Here is a 9,968-nt window from a genome sequence, read left to right on the forward strand (position 1 = left end):
GAAGTAAAGAATCAAAAATAAGTAGCTAAATTGTTTTAATGTAGTACAAGTAATATGGAATGAGAGAATAAATGAAATTGTGTTTAATGGGAAATGGATAGTATCATCAATGCCAAGAAAGATTAGACGGTTATGGAAAAAGAATGAAGGTCTGATTTAAATAATGCATAAATATGACAAAATCAAAAAAATATTTTATATAAAAATAGGGCTGTGTGTATAATTGCTCAGTTTTCTAAATATGTACATTTATGATTAGATAAAAATGTAAATAGGTATACAAGTTGCTATGGATATAAGTTGTCATGAAAATAAGATGTAAATAAAGGACCACTATTCATTTTGTTGTGAGAGGAAACATTTTTGTGTTCACACTTCTAACATCTGATGTCCTTCTATTCCCATGTTGCAGTATTCAACATATGGGTTTACTCCTCTTGCTTCGTGAGCATCTGGCCAATATACAAAAGTTTTCAGTCACTGTATGGTGACGTGGCTCAAGGAATGTGGGCCATAAAAGTGACATCTGCACACATCAGCCCTCAGAACTTCTCAGCCACCAGTCAAATCCCAGGTGTTCCTGCCTTCACGGCTGTTGGATTCGAAAGATCAGATAAGTGCTCCACTGGGGAATCTTTCAGTCTTTTTCTTACTTTTAATGCCTGTTCATGTCATCCAGAAAGTGCAAATGTAAGTGCAGCCATCAGATACCTCACAAGGGCACCCACAATCAGTGTCTCTTTTGTTTGGGACCATTGCACGATTACAAGGCCTGCTCCATTTGTCAGGCATTTGTGCCCAAAACATTCTGCAGCCATCTGCATGCGCTTAACTTGTATTTAGAAAATCAAAGGTTAAAACAAATAGCTTTAGGGATGGAGAGTTCCTCCGACATACCTACTGAACTGCCAAAGAAGAAAGCAAAGACTATACGGCCTGCCACTACAGCTGCGCACTCTTGCGTCCGACCCTCAGCTTGTGGCTGATGGCTTGGTAGAGGACTTGGGCTCCGCCGTCTAATATATAGCGGGTACCTCCACGGAAGTTGCACAATCCCGCACTGAGGGTACATCTGTAGAGGCTTTATGCCAGGGAGGAACCAGCACTTTAGGTCCATTGGATCCTTTCAGTTCCTTACAGTCTCCAGACCTTCCTCCCTTTAGACACCCTCCAGGCCTCTAAAAAAGAAGGAGGAAAGGAAGCCTATCTTTACTTCTAAAAACCATGCCTGACTGGCAGGCTTTCAGCCAGTCTGTTTAATGCCTTCATGGCCTTATGTCCTATCTCTGCAGGGACTGCTAATATTCCACCTCCAATTCTGAGTCCAAGGCCTCAAACCCCAGACCCAACTGTGAGGGAAGAGGAAGATCTCTCTGATTCTTCATCTGAAAAATCACTTTCTTACACTTCCCAGTTTTGCTCCCCAGGGGAATAATCTGTTGGCCCTGACTCCCCAGCTAAGGATTTGACTTTTGGGGAAACCATCTCCAAGATGAAAGTGCATTTTAATTGGGAATCCTCTGATTCGACTGAGGTCCAAAAAAGGTACTTTGACCTCATTCAGATGTATTCATCAAGTCCATCTTCTGTTCCCCCAATTCTGCCTGCCTTCCTGAATCCCTTCTCCTCAGCATCCTTAAATCCTGACTCACAACCACCTACTCCATGCAAACCTGATAGACTTTATAAAGTCCCTGAGACTGACAAGTATCTTCTCAACCAGCAGACCCTGCCACCATCTCCATTTCCACAGATAAGGCATCTAAACTTTTATCCACTACCACTATCCTTCCTGCTGACAATGACAGCAAAACCATGGATCATCTTCGTAAGAAAATCTACACCTCTGCCACTCTGTCCTTCAGGGCTACTAACCACCAGGCACACATGGCTAAATATGCCTCATAACTCCTGGAGAAAGCCACCAAGGAGTTGGCTTATACAACAGATTGTGCTGCCAAAGCTTCACTGTCTTCCCTTCTGGCTTTCACCTCCCAAGTTACCAGGCACTTAATAAAGTGCAGTTATGATACTGTTGATGCCTCAGCAAGGTCACCACCCTCAGCAGCTGCCTTAAGAAGCACTCCTGGCTACACCTCCAGCCCCTTCCAGATGATTTCAGGGCAAAGTTGATTGATGCCCCTGTGGACAACACAGCTTTGTTTGGTGCAAAAGTGGCTGGTTTAAGTCACTTCAGCAAAAGGGGAAAGAAATGCAAGATTTGAAACACCTGCTTGTCTCCCCTATTCCTAAATTTCAAAGGAACTACCCAGCTAAAACGCAGTTCATTTGAAAACATTTTTGCCCTGTGGCTCCCTCAAGGTCTAAAAAAACCTACAAGAAAGCAACCCCCTCCAGCTAGAGCTACACCATCCTCTAGCCAGAGGCTGCCCTTTCAAGACAGGGCAGGTAGCATCTGACTACCTGCCAAACTTACAACCACCTCCTCCTCCCTCTATCCTTCTGTTGGTATGCCTCTCTCACTGCCTCGCTGTGTGGGCATCCATCACCTTGGACAAATGGGTCCTTTCAAGCCTTCATAATGGCTATTTCATGACCTGGCTTATGCCCCCAAAGTAAAAAGGCATGCCACAACCTCCAAAACAACAGATCCATTTCCTGCAGCCAGTGCTGCAAACACTGCTGCCTCAAGGCACCATCCACCAGTGCCTCTTGCAGCAAAAGGAAGAGGTTTCTACTCTAGGATTTTCCTGGTTCCAAGAAAAGACAGTCCTTGGAGACCAGTTTTGGATCTCTCATACCTCAACCTATTTCTAAAGGTTCCAACCTTCAGGATGTTGACCCTGCCAACACTTTTTCCCTTTCTGATCCCCCAGGGGTTTATGGCCACCTTGGATATAAAGGATGCCTATCTTCACATCCCCATAAAGTCCACTTTCAGAAAATAAACCAAAAAAACGCCAGACAAACTGTAGAAAACGAAAAAGTACAAAGAAAGCAGCCCCACAGAATCCGATATCCTACGACTATAGTAAATCCAATAGGTGAAGGTTTTCACAAATACAGTAGCTCTGTTTAAAACTTTTAAACAGAGCTACTGTATTTGTGAAAACCTTCACCTATTGGATTTACTATAGTCGTAGGATATCGTATTCTGTGGGGCTGCTTTCTTTGTACTTTTTCGTTTTCCACTTTCAGAAAATACCTGAGGTTCTTGGTGGGCCCTTCTCACTTTCAATTTTCTGCCTTGCCCTTTGGGCTTTCCACTGTGCCCAGGGTTTTTACTATATATGTTTGGCTCCAGTGGTTGTCTTCTGCAGGACAAAGGGAATCCAGATATTCCCATGTTCATCGTGTTACACTGCTGCAGTCATCACACTTGGGTTATCTGCTGTCAGGCGGTCCCGCAGCCCGCCTGAGTTCCAAAGTCTTGGTCCGGTGTTGGTTGCGGTCGCTTCTTCCCTGACATCAGTGAGAGGGGTATAAAAGCGGCAGCTGACGCCATTTTCTTCAGTCTTTCTTGCCGCGCGGTGCCCGAAGCAGAAGCAGTTTGCAAGTGCCGGTCGGCCGACTCCTGAGATTTTCAAATCGAATTTCAGACCGAAGTCTTCAATAAAGCTAGGTACCCCATTGGGGAACCTTTTCTTGCCTCAGACCGATGTCAGAAAAAGTTAATAATTGCATTTCTTGTGGGAAGCAAATACCTCATAAGGATTTTCATTCTTATTGTATTCCTTGCCTAGGCCCAGACCACGATATCACAGCTTGTCGGTTTTGTGCTAGGTTTAACAAACGCACTATTAAACATCTGTTTGATTTCGCCCGACATTATTTTGGTAGAAAATTTAATTATACCATGCCGTCGGAGCAACCGACGACCGGGATGCATAGAAAGCGCAAAGATAAGGACAGGCAGCCGAGACCCAAACCAGACACCGAGGCCTCTGCTAGGCCAGTCGCCGGTTCTCCAGTTTCCAGCGAGGCGCCCACGCAGCCCCTGACGACTGCTGATTTAGAACCCCAGGCTGCATCCGACTCCCAAGCGGAGATTGCAGGGCCTCCAGAGCCTTTATCTTTAGGCCCTTCCGACTCCATGACTGAAGGGGATTCCGGTGTAGTTGAAAGGCCTTCAGTTGCTGAAGGTGTCTTCAGACCAACTACACTTACTATTAAATCCTATGCAAAGCTGAAAACTCCTTTAAAAGTAAGGAAGCCTGTACAAGACCCCATGCCTAAGAAACAGATGCTTAAGATGGCTGCTGAAGACTTAATTACCCTAATCAGGGGTTCCCATCCCCCTCCTGACAAAAGGCGTAGACAGGAGGAGGACTACGCTTCGTCTGACCAGGTTTCCCTTTCCTCAGATTCTTCTGAGGAACAGGAATACTCATTTCCCCCTTATGAAGACTCTGATGCTGAAGAGTCTATTCCTTCAGCATCTCCCCCAGAAGACTACTCTTTTGAGGAAACTTTACATACCATGAGGGAACATTTCCACTGGGAAGGCCAGGATTACTCTGATTCTAAGAAAAGGCTCCGAGAGTTCCTTTTACTACCCCAGCACAGACCCCTTGCTATTCCACCTGTGTTAGACATTGTGGATGATGTTTATTCAGAATCTAGCCTTAACCCAGATTCATTACCTCCTGCACCAGCCAAACCAGACAGATACTACAGAGTCCCTGACTCACACAAATTCCTATATAAAAGCCCTGTTGCTGACCCAGAAACCATTTCCCAGGGTCCCAAAGGGGTTAAGGCCTCTATTGCTAAAAATCCTGTACCCTCTGAAAGGGATTCTAGAGCACTAGACAGATGGGGAAAGAACGTATATACCTCAGCTACTCTAGCTATGAGGGCCTTAAATTGCCAGTTTCACATGCTGAAATAAGAATATTTGATGTCTCAATTAAAACAAAAAATGATCACACATACAGAGCAGCCTGATTACAAGGAAATGCAAGATTTGTTGCATGCAGCATAACAAGTGGGAAAACATACTTTGCAATGTGGATTTGATTCATTGGAAGCTTCTTGTAGAGCAGCAGTAACACGGTCTGTCATTCGTAGGCATGCTTGGTTAAAAGAACAAACTTTACCTGATCGTGTTAAAGCAAAGTTATTGGATGCACCTTTACAGCAGGATGTTTTATTTGGTGTGAAAGCCGAAGAGGTTTTAAAGAAAATGGAGGATAAGGCAAAATCTATGCTGACAGTCAAGGATTTTTTACAGGTTCAACCCCCTCATTTCAGTAGAAATTGGCCAACCAAAAACTGGTCCTTTCCAACTTGACCACTGAGGGGCAAATACAGACGCCCAAGGGGCAGAGGTCAGCCACAAGGCTCTTACAAGCCTCGACAATGGGGTACCACAACCCAGAAAGGAGGAGAAGACAGGTCTCAAACTACCAGAAGACAATCACAATGACTTACCCCTCAGACTGCCAAGTAAATCCCTCTTGGCAACTCCCTTGGGAGGAAAACTTGCTCTTTTTGCAGGCAATTGGCACATCATCACAAAAGACAAATGGGTCCTAAATATTGTGTCTCAAGGATACAGGTTCCACTTTCACACTTTACCAAGGATAAAACAAATGCCAAACCTGCCACCAAATCAATGGGCAGAGGCTCAAAGACAAATTACAGCACTCATGGACATGAGAGCCATTCAACAGGTTCCTAAACAGGAGCAAGGACAAGGTTTTTACTCAAGACTCTTTCTGGTTCCCCGAAAGGACAAAGCCTGGAAACCCATTATGGACCTTTCAGTTCTAAACACATACCTGGAAGTACCCAAATTCAAGATGCTCACACTACAGCAACTTCTTCCCATGCTGGGCAAGAAGGCTTGGCTAGTAACGTTGGACCTCAAGGAGGCATACCTGCATGTCCCTATCAGACAAAATTGCAGAAGATACCTCCAATTTATAGCAGGTTCAACTCATTACCAATTCTCTGCACTGCCCTTTGGCTTATCTACTGTGCCCAGGGTCTTCACAAAATGCCTGGCACCAGTAATTGCATACTGCAGACAAAGAGGAATTCAAATATATCCATACCTGGACGACTGCCTTATTCAAGCAGAAAGCAAGGACATTCTTTTAAAACATCTGGTGTTTGTAAAAAACCTACTAAGTTGCCTAGGGTACACAGTAAACGAAAAGAAGTCAAAACTAGTGCCCTCACAAGATATATAATATTCCTGGGTGCCAGCTTAAATACAACAGCCCAGATGGCTTATCTCATGCCAGACAAGCAAGGACAACTGACTCAATATTTCAAACTGATGGCAGCAAAGACCCAACTCCCTGCAAGAAAAATTCTGCAGGCCTTGGGATACATGGCATCCTGCATACTACTAATTCCATATGCCAAGCTGCATATGAGGAAATTACAATGGTACCTGAAAAGCGTATGGACTCAACACAGCCACAGCTTGGAAATAATAATAATACCACTCATTCCCTGCCTTCAACAGGAGTTTCTATGGTGGGCTCAGGCATGTCACCTCAACAAGGGTCAACCTTTCACCTTACCCACAGCCAGGCAAGCAATAACAACAGATGCATCGGATTACACCTGGGGAGCACACATGGCAGGACAGTGTATTCAGGGCAAGTGGTCTGCAGATCAAATGCATCTCCACATCAGGCAAAAAGAGATGCTAGCTGTACAAAATGCCCTAACAGCTTTCAAGGACCTCCTACATCCAGGACAACTTCTAATAAAGATGGACAGCACCACAGTGATGTGGTACATAAACAAACAAGGGGGCACACATTCCTACCCCCTATGCAGGCAAGCAATGACCTTGTGGAACACAGCACTGTCCTACCAAGTTCAACTACAAGCACAATTCCTGCTAGGAAAGAAAAATACATTGGCAGATGAACTAAGCAGAAATATCATGGATCCTCACGAGTGGAAACTAGATCCACAAGTATTCGCAATGATAACTCAAAAATGGGAGAGCCCAGACATAGATCGGTTTGCCTCCCCCCAAAACTACCAACTACGGAAATTTTGCACAAGGACATACCACACACTAGCTTGGAAAGTGGACGCCCTCTCATTCAGTTGGAAAACATTAACAGTGTATGCCTTTCCTCCACTGCCTCTTCTGGCAAAGGTGCTGCTGAAAGCCAGATTAAAGAGGCCACAAATGATACTCATTGCTCCAGACTGGCCACGCCAACACTGGTATCCAGTATTAAGGAACATGGCTCAAGGCCCACCATGGATTTTACCTCAAATTCCTCACCTGCTGACTCAGCAAAACAATCAGATTCTACACAGCCAGTTCAAGACTTTAAATCTGGCTGCATGGCAGATTACCTAAGCAACCAGTCAACACTTCTCTCTAAAGCTGTTATGGATGTCATTCTGGAGGCCAGGAGACCCAGCACCAGGAAAACCTACTCAGACAAATGGAAAAGATTCTGCGCCTAGAGCCAGGCTAAAGGCCAAAATCCTCTTGTCCCAAATATTCCTCAGATTCTGCAATATTTAACTGAGATGTTGCACAAAGGCCTTTCCTTTTCATCTATTAAGATCCACGCTTCAACTATTTCAGCTCATTACAACACGGATCCTCCTATATTTTCACATCCATTACTAAGACAGTACCTCAGAGGGGCTAAGAACATAAGACTGCCCCGGAGAGCACCAACAACCTGGGACCTCAATTTTGTTTTGGAAAAACGTACACTATCGCCCTTCGAATCAGCTTTTACAGCTGAGTTACAATTTTTTATCATGGAAAACTGCCCTGCTGCTAGCAATAACTTCAGCACGAAGAGTCTCAGAGCTACAGGCCCTAATGGCAGTGGAGCCTTTCATAATTTTTCATCAAGACAGAGTCTCTTTATGAACTAACCCTTCCTTTATGCCAAAGGTGGTATCCAGTGTGGCTCTAAACCAAACCATTAATTTACCCACCTTTTATCCAAACCCCCAGAATAAAGGGGAAAGGCTCCTACATTCTTTGGACATTCACAGGCAATTACGTTTCTACTTGGATAAAACTAAGGCTTTCAGAAAATCTGACCAACTCTTTGTATCCTATGCTGCAGGATCACAAGAAAAGGCTATCTCAAAACAGACCATTTCAAAATGGATAGGACATTGTATCCATTTCTGCTACACACACCATGGGAAATCTGTACCTGGTAACATTAGGCCCCATTCCACCAGGGCTACAGCAACATCAGCAGCCTTCCTCAGAGGGGTACCAACCAAGGATATTTTGGAGGCTGCAACTTGAGTTCAGTGCACACCTTCACCAAGCACTACCACTTACCTCTATACTCAAAAACCAGAGCTGACTTTGCCACTGCAGTTCTGCAGGGCATACTAGCTTCTCCAAACCCTGTTTAGTACCAACCACCCAGCCTTAGCTTTGGGATTCAACCCAAGTGTGATGACTGCAGCAGTGTAACACGATGAACATAGTACAGTTTTGTACCTACCATAAATTTAGATGTTCGAGTGTTCACACTGCTGCAGTCCAGGTTACCCTCCCACCATCCCCTCTTCTTACCTGGGTTTTGTCTATACCTTCCTTTTTTATACAATCTGTATGATGTATTTCTATATGGTGTATTTGCTTACAGCTGCAGCTATTGTTTCTACTTATGTATTTTACTTAGGATTATGTATTGCCTTCCTATTTGGGGGCACCTGACATCTGGGGCAAGAAAAACTGAAGAAAATGGCATCGGCTGCCTCTTTTATACCCCTGTCGCACTGACGTCAGGGAAGAAGTGACCGCAATCGATGCCAGACCAAGACTTTGGAACTCAGGCCGGCTGCGGGACCGCCTGATAGCAGATAACCCAAGTGTGATGACTGCAGCAGTGTGAACACTCGAACATCTACATTTATGGTAGGTACAAAACTGTACTTTATCTGGACAACCTGCTGATACAGGCAGGCAACAAGGAGACCCTCCTTTAACATATATGCCTTGTTGTTTCCCTCTTACAGTCTTTGGAATTCCAGATAAATTACCCAAAATCCCACCTGGAACTCACTCAAGACATTGTCTTCTTGGGGTGCAGAACTCAGACAGATGTCATGAAAGCTTACCTTCCCCCCAGAAGGTGGAAAACTTGATAGAACACCTACTTCTGGTCCTTCAGTCTACATAATTGACAGCAAGGCAGTACCTCAGGCTCCTGGGCTAAATGGCAGCCACTGTCCCCATGTTACCATTAGCAAGACTTTGTATGAGAAAGTTGCAATGGTACCTTTGGTCAGTATGGACCCAATACTCCCACCGTGCCTCAAAATAGAGACAAGTGACCCTCAATCCTGGTCTTCCCCTCCAACCACTTCTACCCAAACAGATAATGCGCACAGATGCCACGGATTTGAGCTGGGGAACAACTCTGGGCCATCAAAAAGTGCAGTGTCTGTAGCCAAAGCCACTTAAGAACACATCAGTGTTCGAGAGATGATGGCAATTCTCTTGGCCCTTTGAGTCTTCCAACCATATCTACAGCAAGGTCCACTAAAGATTTTCACAGACAATACCACAGTTCTGTGGCATCTCAACAAACAGGGAGGGACTAAGTCTTTCTTACTTTGCAGACTAGCTTTCCTAGTTTGGGAATTGGCCACCTCACAGGGAGTGACCCTACAGGCAAGTATACATTCCCTCTCTACAGAACACCCAGACAGACTATTTCAGCAGAACCATCACAAACAATCACAAATGGATGCTTCACAGGGATGTCTTTCTGGATCTGGTCCACCGGTGGGGTACACCTCAAATAGACCTGTTTGCCTCTTCCATCAACAGGCAACTTCCTGGATTCTGCACCAGGATTTCACATCCTCGGGCACTGACAACAGATACCTTCTCAATCTGTTGGAAGGTGAAGTTTCTCTATGCATTCCCCCCCTTCCCACTCGTCCAGGTGGTCCTGCTGAAAATCCAGCAGGACAGACCAAAAATCTTGTTGGTGACTCCCTACTGGCCAAGACAGCATTGGTTCCCCCTACTC

Source organism: Protopterus annectens, chromosome 12.part0 (genome assembly GCF_019279795.1).
Source record: "Protopterus annectens isolate FY-2018-M chromosome 12.part0, PAN1.0, whole genome shotgun sequence".
NCBI classification, from domain to species: domain Eukaryota; kingdom Metazoa; phylum Chordata; order Ceratodontiformes; family Protopteridae; genus Protopterus; species Protopterus annectens.